Source organism: Thunnus albacares, chromosome 3 (genome assembly GCF_914725855.1).
Source record: "Thunnus albacares chromosome 3, fThuAlb1.1, whole genome shotgun sequence".
Taxonomy (NCBI): domain Eukaryota; kingdom Metazoa; phylum Chordata; class Actinopteri; order Scombriformes; family Scombridae; genus Thunnus; species Thunnus albacares.
In genome coordinates, this window is record NC_058108.1 from 8,723,478 (window position 1) to 8,743,160 (window position 19,683).

At 41.0% G+C, this 19,683-nt stretch overlaps 1 long non-coding RNA gene across 1 annotated transcript; it reads right to left on the minus strand.

Moving 5' to 3' along the window:
• Positions 1-1,894: 1,894 nt before the first annotated feature.
• Positions 1,895-18,506, minus strand: LOC122978789. The gene is made up of 3 exons (XR_006402740.1): positions 18,496-18,506; positions 17,815-17,820; positions 1,895-2,022 (listed from the first exon to the last, which is right to left on the minus strand). It is a non-coding gene; the product is annotated as an uncharacterized LOC122978789 (long non-coding RNA).
• Between the last annotated feature and the right edge of the window lie 1,177 nt (positions 18,507-19,683).

Sequence of the window (19,683 nt, forward strand, 5' to 3'; positions counted from 1 at the left end):
TAAGCTGTAATTGCAGGGTAATAAAAAGATTGAAAAAAAAAAGAAAATGGAGGAAGAGAGGAAGAAAGAACAGACACAAAGGGTTGAATTGAACAGCCAGAGGAATGATTGATGTAACCGGTGACACTCTGGTTCACTGACAGTTATCAGCGAGGGCAACCTTTTGCTCATTACAGTCATCTACGTGCAGCAGAAGACCAGTGGCTGCACTCAAACAATAACTGCCAGCCTTGACCCCTCTGATAAACAGCAACTGCAAACTAACTAGCTGAACAATCACTTCTCTGTTCTGCGACATCGCTCAGTCATTGCTCCTGTAAACGCTCGTAATTAACATGGATATTGTGTTCAAGCACATAAAACCAGCTGTTCCAGTTTTGTACATTTTTTTTGTTGGTGTCATAAAACTAGTAAGTCATTCAAAAGGCTGTTATTGTTTGCTGTGACTGAACAGAGTAAACTGTCACATTTACCTTATAAAATCAATAGTTGAAGCTATAAAATGCATAAAGAGGTTAAAATGACATATGAGGATTATGGCTGTGTGTAGGCTGTGTTTTTCAAGAACATTACTTTTATAAGTTAGTTAGTTATTTTATTTATTGTAAGGAAAAAAGTACACTGGATTTTAATTCCCAAGAAATCAATTTAACTGAAAAAGGCAACATTTCCATCATTTGCCTGATGAAATAAATGACATTTTAGGGAGCTAATGTCCTTTGCACAGATATTTCTCTTTCATTGAACCTGCACCTGGCCTGACTATAGGACAGGGTGTGCACACAACTGCCTCTTTGTTTACTTTATTTATTGTGTCATGATGCACGTATAAGTCACCAGCCTACATGGACTTATAAGACTTAAAAATACCGTTTCAGTGGTGAAACAGTGAAACAATATAACTTCTTACATGTAACATTTCATCCCAAAACCATAACTTAACTGTCTCGTATCTTAAACACTACAGTTAAAATCAGTGACAAAAAAGTGTTGCTTCCTAAAACACAACTCAAGTTTTTTTATAATCATTGAACCAGAAGAAGTGATCAGAAACACATTTTACTAAAAAGTATAACCCTTAAATCATCATATAATGATCAATAAAAACATGAAATGGACTTTTGAATCTCATCTAAATCACATAATAACAAATGCAGCCTTTTCTCTTTAGCAATGAAACCTAGCTGTTTTTATATGTACCTGAACATAAATGTGCACAGAGAAAGAGATCTTTAAACTTTTGGTTGAATTCTACTTCACATTACACATCTTTCTTTCCTTTTGCACTGAGCATCATGAATATTAAACTGTAACGTGTTTTGAAAACTAAAAACTACATAAATCATTCAAAATAAAGATTCTACTGTGCAGGCATGTCCTTGCAAGAATCTCCCAGTTAGGGATCATTCTAGTGAGTCACTGTCTGTTGTACAATGCTGGATCATGTCATATTTATGTCTGATATTCAGAAGTTTCCATCACTGATGGCAAAACACAGAAGTACATATTTTATCATTTGATATTTGCATTATATATAGTTCTGTTCCTGTTACGTCTACTGTTAAATCTCAAAAATGAGTCAAAATGAGCCGAATCATTTTAATGTGAATCATTGTCAAACTACAGATATTTTGGCTAGCCTTCAGTGTGTCCCTGCCTGGTTTATGTGTCATAGACTTAACATTTCTGACACAGATAGAAATGGAAAAGTTATTTACTTTTGTTGCTGACCTCTATTGCTTCTGAGGTAAGGCAAGTTTATTTGTATAGCGCATTTCAACAACAAGGTAATTCAAAGTGCTTTACATGAAAGACAAACATAAAAGGCATCAAGACAGAATGTAATAGCAACACAAGGCAATGTAAAGAATGAGGAAAATTAAAAAGGAAATTGGAAATAAAAATGACATAATAGAATAAGACAGATAAAACAGGATAATAAGTTACAGTGCGGTCTAAGACATTAATCAAAAGCCTCAAATTTGGTGCAATAAAAGGCAGCAGAGTCTTGATTTAAAAGAACTGAGAGTTGCAGCAGACCTGCAGTTTTCTGGGAGTTTATTCCAGATATGTGGAGCATAAAAACTGAAACTTGCTTCTCCATGTTTAGTTTTGACTCTGGGGACAGAAAGCAGACCTGTCCCAGATGATCTGAGAGGTCTGGATGCTTCAAAATATAGCAGCAGATCAGACATTTTGGCCCTAAACCACTGAGGGATTTATAAACCAACAGCAGTATTTTGAAATCAATTCATTGACAGACAGGAAGCCAGAGTAAAGATCTGAGAAGTGGAGTGATATGATCCACTTTCTTAGTCTTAGTGAGGACCTGAGCAGCAGCAGCAGCGTTCTGAATCAGCTGCAGATGTCTGATCGATTTTTTAGGGAGACCTGTAAAGACACCGTAACAGTAGGGCGAGTCTACTGAAGATTAATACATGGACAAGTTTTTCCAAATCCTGCCGGGACATAAGCCCTTTAATTTTTTGCTATATTCTTCAGGTGACAGTAGGCTGACTTTGTAATTGTCTTAATGTGGCTGTTGAAATTCAGGTCTGACTCCATGACTACGCCAAGATTTCTGACTTGGTTTATTGATTGAATCCGGGCGCTGACTTTTAATCGTTCTTCCTTGTAATAGTAAATTTTAAGGTTTAAGGAGGTTTACCTTTTATCATTGGACTGTAGCTCTTCAGCTCTTTATTAATGGAGTGCTAAAACCTTGCCACCTTTTACCCAAAACTGGAATGTGTGTTCCATCCACATACAGAAACCATCTTAACAAAATCCTTCAAAATTGTAGTCAATCTCGATTAATGTCTTTTGGAAAGCAAAAATGTTCTGTGTACACTCTATTTAAAAAAAAGAATGAAAGAAAGAGCATTGAATAGTTTTTTAAGTTTTCTCATCAAAGTTTAAAAGCCAGGCTGAAGACTACTGCATTGTAGATGACTTTTCACCATGATGAATAGAACTAGTTTGTGCTAAAACAGGATAAAAACTCATTAACTCCATGTATTTCATTACAAAAGCTATTCATTTTGGAGGTTACATTAGTGAAAGGAGACGGCAACTTGTAGTGTGTGACAGGCAGGTTTACCGTTGGTGTGCTGTGTGACCACCAGCCCTTACTTCCTTCCTCTCTGCTGGCCTGGGGAAGAGTGTGTGTCCTGTTGCTGTGTTCCTCTGGGGCTTGTTCATGAGTGTGTGTGTTTAATGTGTGTGTGTGTGTGTGTGTGTGTGTGTATACATGTGTGTGTTTTCGGTCACACTCCAGCACTCACGGGAGGTCAGGTGAGATTGGGCCTGGTTCCTGATTCCTGGAAGAGTGGACAGCTGCAATATCTCATACAAAATGCCATGACGTAAGAGAGAGAGACACACACACACATACACATACACACACACACACACAGTGAAACACACAAAGAGATTATCTTCTTCTCTCTCACTCTCTCTCTTGTAAGTCTCATCTCATAAGTATGAGAGGTTTTTATATTGTAAGTAGTATAAGTATTGAAAACTGTCAAGTAATTAGTGTCAAATGTCTGGCCAGATTCATAATCTTTCTTACATATTCTTTGATCCAATACTTCTAGATTTAGAGCAAAATTTAGCCAATTTTATTTTTTGTATCGCTGATTTAAGAATTAACATCAGAGAACTTTGGCTACTTTTGTTAAATAAAAAAAATGGTTTTGCAGCAGAATAGTAATGCATCAAACTAAGAGTACCAGCTCCAAAAACTCAGGTATCCTATCAGCACTTGTATCATACCTAGCCCTACTAGAGAGGCACTTCTCCATATGCATGCATGTGCTGACTGGCAGCAGTATGGAACATATTATATTCCAGCGTCTGACCACCTTTTTTAATCTAATCATGTGTTATCTGTCCACCTCTCTCTCTTGTACACAGACTTATCTTAGGAGCTATTATAGCAGCTTCTCCCTGTACTCCTATCTTCACAGACAGTGATAAGATACCTGGGAGGGAGGCAGACCGGAGAAAGGTCCAGGTTGTCTGCGTAGTATCAGAGACGTGGCTCTGCTGTGATGCACTGGAGGAGCCGCAGTCTCCTGCTCTCTTAGCTCTGTGTAAATACACCGCTCATTGTTTATACAGCGCGGTGTGGCTTCAGGTTCCAGGGACCATCACTCTGGGTCTGGGTCAGATCGCCAGAAACACACACACACACACACACACACACACGCACACACACACACACACACATTCATCCTAATGCAAACCAGACTCTCTCTCTCTCTCCCTCTTTCAGTAGTAGGGAGACCGCACAGCGTTGGATCTCGGCCAAATGGACCAGCGGAGCTTGTTTGGAAAGCTTTCAGTCAGAAAGCCACTTTTTGGCAGGGGCCCTGTGAGTGCTGCTGAGCCCTCTGAAGCGGGCTGGAGCTGCTAAAATAAATAATGGTTAGGGCCGAGGGGGTAAGAGTGGCGTTGGGGGGGCACAGGGGTAGCAAGAGGAAAAAGAGGGGGTGGTGGGGTGGGGGGAGTTGAAGGAGGGAGGAAGGGAGAGACGAGGGAGGGGGAGGAAGGGGGGAGGTTTTAGAGACCGCTCCTGTAATTATATCTGTCAGTCGACACCAAGGCACTTGGACCGCCAACGCTCACGTTTCCCCCCTCGCTCTCTTGCTGTCACCAGTTAGAGGGAGACACAGAGAGAGAAGGGGAGAGAGAGCATATGTAGGACTGTGTCTGAATTTGTCAGACTGCATACACATTTTTATGTGTGCATCAGCATGTGTCTGAACAGTCTTGCAAGCTCCTGGGTGGTGTGTGTGTGTGTATATGTGTGTGTGTGTGTGAATGTTGGTGGGCCTGCAGGGAAACAAACCTGGTCATTCTGGGAGAGGGAGATAAGGAGGTGTTTCACATGAGAGTATGTTGGTCTTTCAGCAGGGAGCAAAGTAGTGGCCCCTCTGTACACTGGCTTGCAACAAAATAGCCAAGAACAGCTTTTCACACATTAGCTGAGCGGAGCATGTGCACTAAATACTTGAACGTGCACTTGAACATGTTTATTTTACATGTGACAATCACAGGTAATTAATCTGTTGATTCTCTGCATTATACGCTGCATGCCTGCTGTGGGTGTGGTGTGTAATGTGATCTATTTAGTTAGCTTATCTATGAACACCGCTCTTTGTTACTGTTGAGGGTTGTTTACTGGGTCTCCTTTTCTGGTTTTTGGGCATCATTTCTATCGGTTATGATGACATTGTCCTCATCCAAAGAAACTGTTGAGATCTGGATCTCAAGATCTTGTGGCAAGAAAAGCGCCTTGATACCTTTCCTGGAAAAATTATCTATTCATTTTGGTGAGATAAGGCTTCTGTAATTTGCCCATTGTATTGAATAAAGCTGTGATTTCTTCCCAGAAGATCAGATAAACACATTTCTATGCTAGAGAAGTGCATGGATTGAAAGGAAAACATTTTATTACGGTAATGGTTTAGCCAGGTGACTTAACCACTTTATTTGGGGTTAAAACTAAAAGCGTGCGCAACCAAAATGCTACTATTAACCCCTCATTGCACAGGAAAATCACAGTAAGTGCACTATAGATCAACCACGAAGAGAGAGAAAGACATTTTGAGAATAATATTTTTTTTTCCCCATTTCCAGTTTGTCTAACCTGGGGGGTATGTTTAAAACCTGCATTATAGCCTGACTGATTATGTTTCTTGCCCCGTCTGACTTCTTTTTATGTATGTCAACACGTTTCCACATCTAACCTATTAACTTTGTGAGTATAATCTTGTCATCACTGAAAGGAATGATCGCCCAAAAAAAATAAAACCCAATTTGTAATAAACTGAAATAATGCTTTAAGTTTACAGGTTATTAGTCTGTTGCTGCTGTGGCTAACGCTGTTATTGTTGCTGTTAACACTTATTGTATCTGACCTTCATAACAAGGGCGTAGGTTTGGTTTTAACTTTGGTAGGGACATTTTTTAAAAATAGTTGTGTATGTGCACTTGCATTCTATCTCTCTTTTCTCTTTCATATAAATACATGTACACACATATAAAGAGCCTGACTGCAAAATGTTTATTTTATTGAATATGAATTTGCCGACTTGCCTGAAACCAGACCTGTATCATGACTTTCTCACTGATTTTTATATTTTATTTTATTGATATAAATCTGAGACCAAAATTAATATTTAAAACTGACATTTCATAGACCATCACAGTAAAAGTGACATAGTAAATGTATAAAAACCTGCATGTAATGTGTTAATCTGTTTGAACCAACTATCTGCTGTAAGGTTTTCAGACCTCACCTGAGAGTCCGCAGCTCTGTGCTTCTTTCAGTTTGTTGATCGAAATCTTTGAATCATCTCCAAAGCTTCTACTTGTATTATTTATTTTTCATTCATCTCTTAGACTCACGGCTATATCTTTCACTCTGACATCAGAGCTCACCTGTCTGTGTGTCTCTGTGTTGCTCAGGCTGCTGCTGACAGAATTTTCATAAAATGATGCCTGACAGTCACAAACAAATCAGTCGGACAAACTGTAGCCAATTTAGCTCATGAATCATGTTAATTTCCTAATGACACATATGCAATAATAACTCTGCTCCCAATCCACTCTTTGAAAAGGGAGGGATGGCATTAAATAGTTAATAACTCTCCCACTAATTCAAAAGAAGATTAATGTTTGGATTAAATACAGAACAATTTTATTAGCTAAGCTTAGCTGTCAGTGACACTCTGGTCCCTCTTTAAAAAGGACCTGAATTTGCTCTGAGAGTCATTTTCACCAACAGTAATTGAGATGTTTAATTGAATGGCATATCTGAGTAATGATCATAAGTTAACTAATATCTAACGCCTAAAATTTAAACATATTATCAACTGACTGATCTTAGTTTTGCTTGGTGAAGTTGTTTTCAATCTGTGATGCCTGAAACATTTAAACTGTAAATACTAACCGCTTCAGATTCACCATCGTTCATTGACTCCACTGCTGCTGCTGCTGCTGCTGCTGCTGGGCTGCATAACACAATTTGGAATTGAAGGTTGCCAGGTAATCAAGTTGAGTATCCCCATCCATCTTTTCACTCTTTATCATAATAACTTGCTTTTTGCAGAAAACACACAAACCTGGTAACTCTGCACAGGTCTTATTGTTAAGATTATGTGGTGTTAAAATGGCAAGATGGTTCTAGATCAGTAAAAATATTGGTATGGACAGTTCAGCAACACCTTGACATTGTTAGAGACATGTCCCTACTGTCAATACCCAAATCTAAACCAAAAAAATAAACGTGTACATGCATTGATTCACTCGGACAATGACACCGACCTACATATGAGTGTGAACACATATAGCTTTCTCTTTCTCTTGCTATCTTTCACTTTCTTCTTCTGCTTTGTAGTTATCTGCCTCGCTCTCTGATCTCAGCCAGGATCAGGTCCAAGGATCTCACCCCAGAGACACAATTACCACACCGGGCTAAATGTGCCGCCCACTAGCTATAGTACCCATCAAAGGCCTTCTATACTCTCACCTCAACTCTCTTTTCCTCTGATGCTTTCAATCTTTCTCTCTCCATTATTACTATATCTCATTCACACACTGTGCTTGCTCACTCTTCTTCCAGTCTTTTACTTCTCTTTCGAACACACTCTTTATTTTCTATCATGTTGCTCTGAATGAGGTGAGATGAAAACTTTCAGTGAAGATGATGAAACAGATGCTGTTCATTGTCAGGAAAGGACCACATGTTGTACCTTGAAGTGGCATATGTCCATTAGGCATTGAGACAGATTGTATCCCGATACCAACATGGATATTGAAATAAAGTGCACTAATGCTGTTTTCAACCGAAATACTTCCAAGATAGACAGTCAGACAGAGCAGCGGACAGTCAGCAGTGGTGGTCCAAATAGCTCGGAGTGTGTGAGAGGTGTTGATTTAGCTGTAGGAAGGAGGATTAAATGGCTCATTGGTGGGGCTAGGAGGGGAGAAGGTGTGAAGCGATCAACCCTCCCTCTCTCCTGGTTTCTTTTTCTCTCCCTCTCTCCCTCTCTCTCTCTCTCTCTCTCAGCCGGGAGAAAAGGCCATTGGGGCTGAACAAACAAATCACATGGCCATCAAACACTACTCACCACTGCTGCACTGGGACTTCATTCAGACAGCATTTTACTGGTCTCTGCAGTGTGCTCATACCCGCATCCAAAGACGCACACGCACTCCAAACACACACGCTGCTGAGCCCCCCCATCAACATGACAGTGGTTTTACAAGTCCCCATAGTGTGAGGTCTCTTATTCCCTGAGTAGCACTAGAACAACATCAGCAGTACGAGCAGAGGAAAAACAGGGAAGAGGGACAATTCAGCTATTGAACTGCTGCGGCTCCGTGCTGCAGGGAGAGTTGTCAATAAAGCTCATAAAAACGGTTGTGAAAGTCGTAACTGTTTTGTAATGGGAAGTTGGTGTCAAGTCCCTTTAAAGTTATGGCCCATTTAAAGAGAAGTGTGCTTAAATGTGACGAGGATGCACCTTGCAGGACATTTAGATTGATGGGGAAAACTGAAAACGCTTGTTACGTCTGGAGCTGCAGTTGTGTGTGTGTGCGTGCGCGTGCACAAATGTGCGGTTTGGGAGGGTGTGTGTGGTGCGACAACCTGCCTGTAACAGAAACCTTAGGCTGGCATTTTCTTTTTAAAAACGAAACTTTCACTTTCATGTTCTCTCCCTCGCCCCTCGGTTAGCCACTAAATGTCACTCTCCCCTCTTTAAAACAAACAAAGGCAGTTGAGTCTAGCATTAGCCGCTATTTGAAATGGCTCCGAGCCCTCAGAAGGAGCCCCTGCAATCCCTTAAAAAGTGTATCATACAGAAAACATGCACCAACACCCCATTAGTTTTAAAAATCAGATGGAAAATATCAGAGAAAATCTCTGACTTGACTGGATAATCACAGCCGTTGGATATTAAAGGGCTACCGTGGCATTATGGAGGGATGTGGGAGAGGCTGAGAGAGACACAGATAGAGGCAGAGAGGGATAGACACACAGAGGGAGAGAGAGACAGAGAGAAAAGGGCACAGACTTTGGTTTTGAGCTACGCTAAATACCAGCTACCTCAAAACCACACGACATAGAGCTATCGCCAAAGATAAGTCTTCAGTGTCATAACTATCATAACATAATCACACAGAGCTTAAAGTCCATGTAAAGGAAAATCAGAGATTTCTTTTTAAACACGTTATACATGTTAGATAATAACTGCTGAGAACATGTGAAAAGACTGTGAACTATGTAGTACTGAATTGTGGAGTTTGAGCTGTTTTTCACCATTTCTGTGTTCAGGCTGGGAGGTCCTCAGCCAGAGGGAAAGCATTTACCGGGTATCACTTCACCAAAAAGCACGGCGTGAGAGGCTTTTGCTCCAAAGGTGATGGCCACAATGAAGCTGCCGAGGACTTTTCAGCAGAGAAATGAGTAAGGTTAAGTGCACCAAATTCCCTTGAAAAAACAACAATTTAACATAACAATGATCGGTGATGGATCACTTGTTAACTAGTCATTTATGTTACATTTTTTACTGTAACAAGTCCACATTTACCCACAAAATAGGTGCTGAATTAAACGGCACTTAATTTTTAAAATATCATCCATGTTGCTTGCCTTACACCTACAAACGAGGCCATTTTAAATTGTGTATTTTCATAGAGGTTTTTGGTATAAGTGTGGTTAACTCAGGGGCTGTTCGGTTGGGCCATGCTTTCAGCGCCTTCAGCGGACACACCCCCAGCATTTCAGAGCAGAGAATACTGCTTATTTTTACTTGATTTTGAAACCTAATTTTATGTACTTAGCGCTTTTTTAAAAAAATCATTTGGATGGGTGGTTAATTACACATTTTTCTGTGGTGTGACAAACTCAGAACACATATTTATTATTGCTTTACACAGACTTTAAATGAGCTCTGTTGCCAATGTTGTTTTATGAAAACATATCATATCAAAATTAGGACTCTTGGGAGGTCTCCATCAGCTCAATACATTCACATTAAAAAGCTGTAATTTCTCTTAAGTTTGTAACATTTCTCTGTTGGTTTCCATCCAGGCCGACGTTTGTAATTTGTCTTGGGTTTGATGGATTCCTGGAATCTCATCTTGCTCCGTGAGAGATTCTTGTGGCACTATCCCGATCTTTCCTGGTTGTCACTGAATCTCCAGTAGTCTGCAGATATGGTTTGAGAATATTGGCACAAAAGAAAGGTGCCAAAACTGCATACTGATCTGCTGAACCGCAGCTCGTTGGACATTTGCACCAAATAAACAGCAGGGGAAAACAACTTGGAAGTGATTTGAGATTCTAGCTCATGTGAGGTATAAATTCATATTTATTTTTATTTCCCATATAAGATATTTGCCACATATTTACATATTATATTACATTTACATATTGCGTAGCTTTGATGTGTTGCACAGTGCATCTCAAATTCAACATAAACAGTTTAAAAAGTTTTTAAATTTTTTAAATTTTTACATGTTCTAGTAATGTAGGTCTCTCCCCTTATGCATGAAAACAAATGAGGAAGATAAAGATTATGATTAATTACTGTGTGCATGTCTAATGTACTAAATACCTGGGGCAGAACTGTCATTCTGATGACAAGATCTAGCTGAACACTACAAAAGTGAATTTTGCACCATTGTTCTCTCAGGGTTCAAGGTGTTTGTCAAATCTCTGTCTCTGTCGGGATGCAGTCTGACATCTGTAATGCATTTTTCTGTTCTTTTTGCATGATTAAGCAAACTTGGCATGCAGGTGCTACCCAGTGGACTGCACCAGTACAACAATATTCCCAGAACAAATTAAAGTAGCTGTCGTATGGATCAGTCTCTCTCTCTCTCTCTCTCTGTTTCTCTCTCTCTCTCTCTCTCTCTCTCTCTCACACACACACACACACACACAAACACACACACACACACACGCACACACACACACACACACACACACACAAATACAGGAAAAAAAAAAGACAAAACCAATCCAAAAACAAACTAATGACACGGCCAATCTCAAATCACAAGAGAGTGGCAGAAATCAAACAAGCCGAGATTCATGAAACAACAAATTTCTCAAACTTGAATGGATGTGTGTAGAGAGAGCCTTGGTTTCACTGTGTAATATCTGCCATCTGCTCTGATGTTGGTATATCAGCACCATGAGTCCACTCACTACAGTAACGGCTAAAGTGAGGCGGTGCCACAAATTCTCTAACCCAAATCCACTGCTTCCTGCTCTAAGAGTAATGATGAAGGGGCCTCGAGTGACATCACTAATGCGCTAACTAGTTTCAGTCCTCCACAGTCTCATCACTTATTCAGATGAACCCGGAGAGCGCAAGACAGAGAGAGAGAGAGAGAGAGAGAGACAGATATAGAGAGAGGCAGAGAGAGAGGGGACAAGCACTTCACACTCTCAATTACGCAGTGGAGCTCATCACTTGGCAATCTGTCCCGATCGCTTTAATTGGCTTGTAATATTGCCTCTGATCTTGTCGCCCAATTAACAGGCCTGTCTGGCAGTAGGACTGGGAAGCCGGCGAGCATGCGATGCCTCCCGATCTGTGCCATATGGAACAGTATCACTGATAAGACACCGCTTTGCCCCTCTCATACCAAGCCACTGTATGAAGGGAGGGCGTATGTCCCTGCATGTCGCTGTGTGTGTGTGTGTGTGTGATATGAGGCAAATTACATTTTATGTGGATAAGGATGATTCAGTTTTACAGTTTTGGGATAGGAAATGGTTAAGCTCATCTAAAGGGGCAGCTTTAAATGATCAACTTCGTATAGTCGGTCAAACATGATAAGACGTTCTCTCAGTCTGATGGTTCCGGTGACACATAGAAACAAACACATTTACACAATTTCACCCCAGTTATTTCTTGATCTTATGCTCAAGTGCATGATATTTAAATTGAATTCTCAAAAGTTACTTATGAGTTTGCATTGCCATTCAGAGATAGAGAATATAGTTCAAGGTACATTGTAAAGTTTTCCTGCATTACTTAGGGAGACAAAAAGGTTGAAAAGAAAATGCTCCATCCTTTTGTGTTTAGACCTAAGCCCAGCTTTTGACACATTAGACCATTCCTTCCTCATCCAGGGGCAGTGATCTGTGTCTCTGCCTCAAACTGGTTTTCAAAGTTATTTGACAGACACCTTTGATTTTTACATCTTCCATGTATCTCTTGGCAACTTCTCTTCTATACCAACCAATAATGGAATGATACCAATAATGACTTTTGTAAGTTTAATGATGATACAGTATGGACTGATGATAATTTTAAAAACATGATAAGGATCCCTTTAAGGAATGGTGACCAAGTGGGACATTTTACAGCTGTAAAAGAAATCTGTAAGTGCACTCTGCAAGGGAAACACTGTTTCTACATTACCTCAAGCATATCTTTGGCATTTCTCTTCTGCAATTTCTTGTTACTTAGATATACGATAAGACATACAGTGGCAGTTCCCCTATATTCTTTCAACAGCGGTGCCAGTAAATGATGAATGCCACTGCTGAAATTACACATAACCCTAACCTCCCTCCATTACTCTTACTCTTAAAGAGCATCGTGATTGTACCTGTGCAAAGTTCTGCTCTGGATCATAACTGTTTAGACTGTTGTCAAGTTGAGCTGAGAAAGATGTTTTGTGCGTTGACCTACTAAACAGTAAGGCAGATAATTTATTACTTTAAGATGCTATAGTATTACATGCCTCTAGTTGACTGCCATGTGTGTATTGCCACTAAACCTATGGCTAATTAACTAGTAATAGTTATATAGGTTTTGTGCTGGTTGGCTGCCTTTCCATATTTTGTGTTGGTCTACCAGTTGGTCTACTGGTTTATTATTTTTTTATGTGTGAGAAAATCCTAAAAAAAAGCATATACTTTGTCTTTGAAGTAGAAATAACAACAATACTGTACAGCCTCAGGTCTTGAGTCAGGTAAGGGTCTTAAATTCGGCACTATCATGCAACCTCAGTCTGGTCGGGTCTGGGTTTTAGCTCTGTGCCAAACTCTAGTTGTGAGGCATCAGGAATACCTATGGTGCATTTTGGTGAACATAAGTGTTTGTTTACAGGAAAACTCCACAGGGTAGCTTTAACAGCATATCACAACATACAGCTCATTATTTTGTATACCTTGTAAAGGCATCTCAGCAACCCAGCCATCTGCAGTTGAACTATCCGTTGGTCCTTCCATGGTGAGAATTCTCAGACTAAGAGAGGGAGAGAGAGAGAGAGGAATCCAGTGCACTCTGTCATTAAGCATGGTGACGGCTGAGGGCCCTCAAATGAGAAGCAGATCCCTTTAAACTCTGACCCACTTCAGGCTAAAGCCCAAAGGAGGCAGACAGACAGAGCTTCAGAGGAACAGAGGTTGAGAAGATGAGAAAAAGAGAGTCACAGAAATATTAGCATTCGGTGTTGCATAAGCACTACCATACAAAAGCACAATCAATCGGTTACACAGCCAACCAGCGAGTTAGCCAAAACCACACACCAGAAACATTGCACCTTCACTCAGCTCTCACTTTCTTTCAGGTCAGTTTTAAATTCCCTGCAGTGATCTAACTATCCTGTGGCTAAAACTGTCTCTTCTTCAGAAAAAAAAAAAAGCGGCAGCAGGATACAATATCTCACATCCTATAATCTCTCTCCATTCCTCCTTCTTCCCCTCAGGACTCGGTGACATAACATTCTGCAAAGATCGCACATGTCAAATCACTGCAATGCCTTTGATTTCACAGTCCAAGGTGTTTAACTTTCAACTGCACTGCCAGTTGACCAGAGAATGAGCTACAGAGGCCTGGGACCTGGCCAGTGTGCCAGTGCCAGGCGAGTATCCCTGGATGCTGAATGCTTGGCAGGGAACCTCACTCAACAGTACATGGCATAAAACCCAGTCTGGTCTTGCAAAGCTCCACCTGAGAAGAGGAGACAGGTAAGAAAGGGCAGGCGAGATGAAGTGGCAAGGGGAGAAATGGTGTGGTAGTGTTGGAGAGGAAAGGGGAAAATCAGAGGAGGAAAAGGAGCAGAAAGGGAGAAGATGGGCTCATGAGCAAGCCTGTCTGGCCTTGTCTTTGTGTCCACTTTTTTTCCCCTCTTTTCAAGTGGCTGCGGGGCCATCCCAGTGCTGCTGTTTCCCCATTAACACAGCCCCACATCTGTTTCTCTCATTCCAGCCGCGTTTTAAGGTCCCTGAAGGTGCAGTTAAATTAGAGCCAGCACAGGTTTATAAATGTAAAAGCCTCCAATAATCTGGAGCTGACATGACCCCTAATCTTCTTGCTCTAGTCAGCGGGGCAGACAGTGCTAACTAACGCTTTGGCAGGATCAACATGTGTTTTGGCCACCCGACTTTTAAGAAGAGGGTGCAGACAAAGAGGATTTTATGGGGGAACAACTTCTCGTTTGTGTCTTCAGCATGGTTGAGGCATGTAGGTGGGTAAGCAGGTATGTATTTGTGGTGTTTTATTGCTGTTTTGACAAATAATTTTAAGAATACAGCTTATTTATAGTGGATAATTAGTGTCCTGGATGTTTAACTACACTTAGAAAAAGAATTTTTGTGCAGACATAATGATATTTTTCCAAAATAAATTTCCCTTCTTCCTCTATTTACAATACTTGATTCAACAATGGATCTTTCGAGATCACAACCGAAGCCTGTGCAGATAGAAACAGCATATAAAGGACAGCGTGAAGAAAAGAAGACTGAAAACCCATGTCTCTTAGCTCCAGAGGAGGGGGTTTCACTAAACTAGCCTGTCTAATGCAATTAATCTAATTGGTGCCGGCGTAAAGTGACAAATTACTACCTTTCACACCAGGGACTAAGAGGGAACCTCTAGAGATGGATGTAGGAAAGGATACCTAGGTAGTTAATGTTATATCTTTTAATTCCATCTTAAATGGCAGAAAAAACAGCCCATTAGATAAAAATCATTTGCCATTATCCATGGTGCTGTGTTCAGAGCATGTGTTCAAGCATGTGTTAATTTTGATTACATTGTGTTCCTAGTTAACAGTTTATTATTTCTGGTTTTGGGCTACAAAAACAAGCAGATGATCTTTCTAACATCTAATTTTTTATGTGGCATTTATGTCTTGATAACAAATGATTAGTATAATAATTGGTTTTTGGGAGATGTTAAATATTAAACATTAGTCATTCTTTGTTTTGCATTCACTGAGTGATTATTTACTGAAGTCATATACCTCACTGAGCCTTCCAGTCATGGTATCAATATCAGTTGCTCTGCCCTGTTTGCTAGGATCTGCATGCATTTACACTTGACATTTGAGTTTTTGATTTAATCTCGGAACATATGCACATGAACTCTGCATATTTCAGTGAAATTGTGTTAATGCGTGCCCTTTTTTATAACCTTGATTACTTGCTGTGGTATCAAAAAACCTTTTTGCGGACATTGATTTCTGCCTAGGGCCATACTACTGAACCTCAGCGGATATAATGAACTTAAAGAAAGCTAGCTATTACCGAAACCTCTGACATTTTGACATTATCAAGTGCCTTGGTTAAAATGCACGTATGGAACAAAAATACAGCATGATATACATATGATTTGCATGCCATTTTCATAAGTGATGTGAAGCTACACATCTTTTCCACTGATTTGCAAGTGTTGATCACGATGATTTTGTAAAAGTTTTTAATTGGATTTTATAGATGGTTATATCAAGTGCTATTAAAGTATTTATGTAAAGTGGAAATCATCCACTTTCAAGAGTTTTTTTTTTTTTTTTTTTTTAGAAATATTTGTTATGGGCTGTGAAATTCCCCGTTTGTGTGATTCCACTTACCCACGATAACCATGAACTTTGACCCCAATAATTGTTCTAAACTGTGACCCTTGAACCTTTGAGCTCGTGAAAAAACAGAGAAGGAGGAATCCAGAGGTGGAATGCGGTGCCGTTTCTCTCCCAGGGCAGGTACTAACATGCTCCGAGTGAGAACCTCAATGACCCAAAAATGCATCTCATGCTCCGAGTGTGAGTCCACCTAAATCCCCCTTCTTCATTTCCCTTTCCTAGACCTTGTTTTTTCCTCTCCCTCTTTCTTCAGTGTTTTCACTTTCTGTCTTAACCTTTTTTCATCATCCTCCTCTTTAGTCTCCCAAAGTCCATCCCCCTCTGTCACCTTCACTCCAACCTCCGTCCCCCTCCCTCTCTTTCTCTCTCTGTCTGGAGAGGAAACGGTGGCCATTAAACGTGTCTGCTGGGGTCTGGGGGTCTGGAGAACAACCGTCACATTGTGTGACCCCGCCTTGGACCCCAGACGGACTAATGAATAAGGGTAACCCCACCCCCCTCCGCCCCCCACCTCTTTCTCCACCCCCCCCCCCTCCTCCCTTCATGCCAGACCCCTGGTAGGTAATTCCCCCACTTCTTTCACAGGGTCCCAGACATCTCCCGCGGCCTTTGACTGAGGGCTTATCTTTTCAGAGGGAAATGTGTGTCATTTGGGGTTTAAGGAAAAAGCAAAACAAAAACATTGTCACTACCATACAGTTCGACCCCCTCCCTGAAACCCACTTCTTTCCCTTCTCTTCCAAAACTTGCAGAGTCTGGACTCAGGCTTAAGGAAATAGTGGGAGACATCTACAGTGTCTCCAATTATCTTGAGGAATATGTAAATAGGTGAAGAGACAGTGGTGGGATTATTTGTAACTGGCAACGGCTCATGACATGAAGTGGACAAAAGGCTCGGTGGAAAATGGGATTATTCTAACACAGAGGGGCCAATACTTCTACCGAGACTTTTGGAACTTCATATAATACCACTGTACAAACTATGCAAATATATTAAACACATCAGAAAGAAACATGTGACAAATACTGCTAGAATGCACCTAAAATTATATGAGATTCACGTGATGATTTTGAAAAGATAACACATGTGACATGTCATTTTACATGCTGTACATCTTATCATTTGAAAAACAAAATCCACGGCCATGAAAAAAGAAAATGGTCCATCTTTTTGTTCTGAGACACCCACGCAGTAGACTCTTCAATAACCACATGAATAACACAAAGCACTGGGGCTCCTCTGAAAGGCAACCATGTATCCCTAGGAGATTTAACAATGGTGACATGTGTAAGCTCAATGCATACAAAATATCTCTCCTTTGCGCTGTCTCTTTCTCTGTTCTCTCTCTCTCCCTTTCTTCTTATTCTGTCATGTTTGTCTTACATGGCGCCTGCCCACAGCACATCTGAGCATCATTTCACAACACTCAGCAATTCAGAGTGGTCTCATTATTAGTATTTCTTCAGTAGCTTTGTAGCTAAAGTACTTGCACTTATGTCTAATGTATTCTGCACACACCAAGACTGACTGCTGCTATCAAAGGACTTGCCTGAACGGCGGTAATAACTGGAAAATTATTTCTGATAGCCTGAAACAATCTTCCAAATCATCACAGAACTTTATTAAAATAATATCAAATCAAATTAGTCAGCGTCCCCCTGTAATGAATTAAGTAAAGGGTTATGCCAGCATTAATCCCATCATGCTCGGAGGCATGGGGGCGGTGGGAGCGTTTAATAAACCAGTCAGTCCCTTCAAGCAGCAGGGCCAGCTTCGGATCCACTATCCACCCTGATGCCCGCTCTGGAGAGTGAAACACATCAAAAGACTTCCTCTCGCCTCGTTTTCTCTCTACCAGTCGTCCCCTCCAACCCTCCTCCTTCCATCTCCCTTTATTCTCTCTGTTCCACAACTCTCTCTCTCTCTCTCTTGTCTCCCCCTTTTTCCTCATTCTCTTGCTTTCTCATTCCCCTTCAAACTATCCCCAACCCTCCCTGTGTCTTTCTAAATAATCTGTCCCCCCCCTCCGCCTCCCCCCTTCCAATGCGCCATTGTGCCTGTGGGTGAGATTATTCATAAGGGGGTGAATCTTGGTGGAATCTCAGAAGGCTGGTGATAAGTGGTAGAGCCCGTCGGGATGGCTTGGCCTGTCCTCCCAGTGCAGTCTCTTCTTCCAAGCTGGTGCACAGAGAGAGGAATGAGACGAAATTAAATAGACCTCTCTTTAGCCATGGAAAGATAGACGTATTTTGGATGTAACTGTGGCAACATATTTCTGAATAGCTCAGAAGAGATTAGGGCTGTCACTTTTCATTTGAAATTTCTAACTACTGTAAATGTAACATCCGATCTGTAATAATCTATTTGAATTCAAAGTTCTACGTTTATACGCACAACAGGTGATTCCCTTTTAGTCCAGCAGGAAACGTTCATAAAGTGCGCTGTGCAAAACGGAGAAAGGTAGCGAGCTGTGCTGGCACAAAACTATCTCGGATGAAAATGTGAGGAAGCATTTTTGGTTTCATCACCAAAATTATGGATAAAGGTAAAGGTAAAGGTGCAGCTGCCTTACGGTAACTTTAGTTTGTCACTCAACCTTAATCTACAGAGGCAAGTTGTTCCACAAGTGAGCAGAAAAACCTTCATTCTACAACGTTAATTTAGACAAATTATGTGCTAATTCAAATTCATTCAAACTTGATCTTTTGTTAAAGTGACAGCCCTAAAGGAGGTTTGTAGAATTAGCATTTTATTGAAGTGTAATTCAAGTTTTCTTGGTTTTAACCATCATTCTTATTGGTGATAATAAGATTGTATGACCACTTAACACTACAGACTGATTTTCTGTTTCTGCTTTGACTTACTGTATTTATTGTAGTTGCATGCTCATAGTTTTGACCAATGAGTGATTGCTTAGTTCCACTGTATTTCTGTCGCTGTGTTTCCAGATCTGCCAGAGGAGTTGCTGCTGAGTTATCCTTTAAGCCTGAATTACGAAGTAGCAAGTCATGGAACTGTTTCACAACCATCATATACAAGCCATGTGCCATGAAGGTGCTTTGATTAATATGGCCACCACCAGCAACAACAATATGCTTCAGCTCTTCTAATTTCACCCACATTCATTCCTGAACTTCCTATCTCCTCTATCTCTTCCTCTGTCCCTGAACCACCTCCACTTCTTATGAACGTTTTTGGACGGGAATCATAGGTCCTGTTGCTGCATGGTACAGGTCTGGAGGCGGGTCACCATGAACCATGCAGGTGGAGGTGAGATAGCATTTTCACGTAGCAGGGCACGGATGGCAGACAAAGTGAGGGCAGCTAATGTTTGATGTAGGGCACTGTCCGTGACGCAGTGCAGCGGGCCCACAGGCTAGCCACATTTTTGAAGGGCTATTCAAATTCTTCCCCTGCCTCAGAATATGTCAAGGCATGTCTTGATATCACTGCATCTTGAGTTAGACACTGCATAGCTTGTGTGTGTGTGTATGCTTTGATGGGCATCACTGATAACCTCATCTCCCTCCCCCCCACCTCTGTTTCCATGTGTCTTCAATGTGTGAGAAAGTATGGGTGAGAGAGGGAGGGGTCATCACGCTGTTTCCCCTCAGGAGGGTTTGTCCTGTGCCATCTGGCACCTCAGAAGCATGGGCACAGGAGCAGGAGGGGGCCTCTGTGTGTGTGTGTGTGGTTGTGGTTGTGGTTGAGTGTGTGTGTGTGGGGGGGGTAATCTTGATATACCGCCGCTATTTGCCTTGTACGTCCCATTTGCTCCA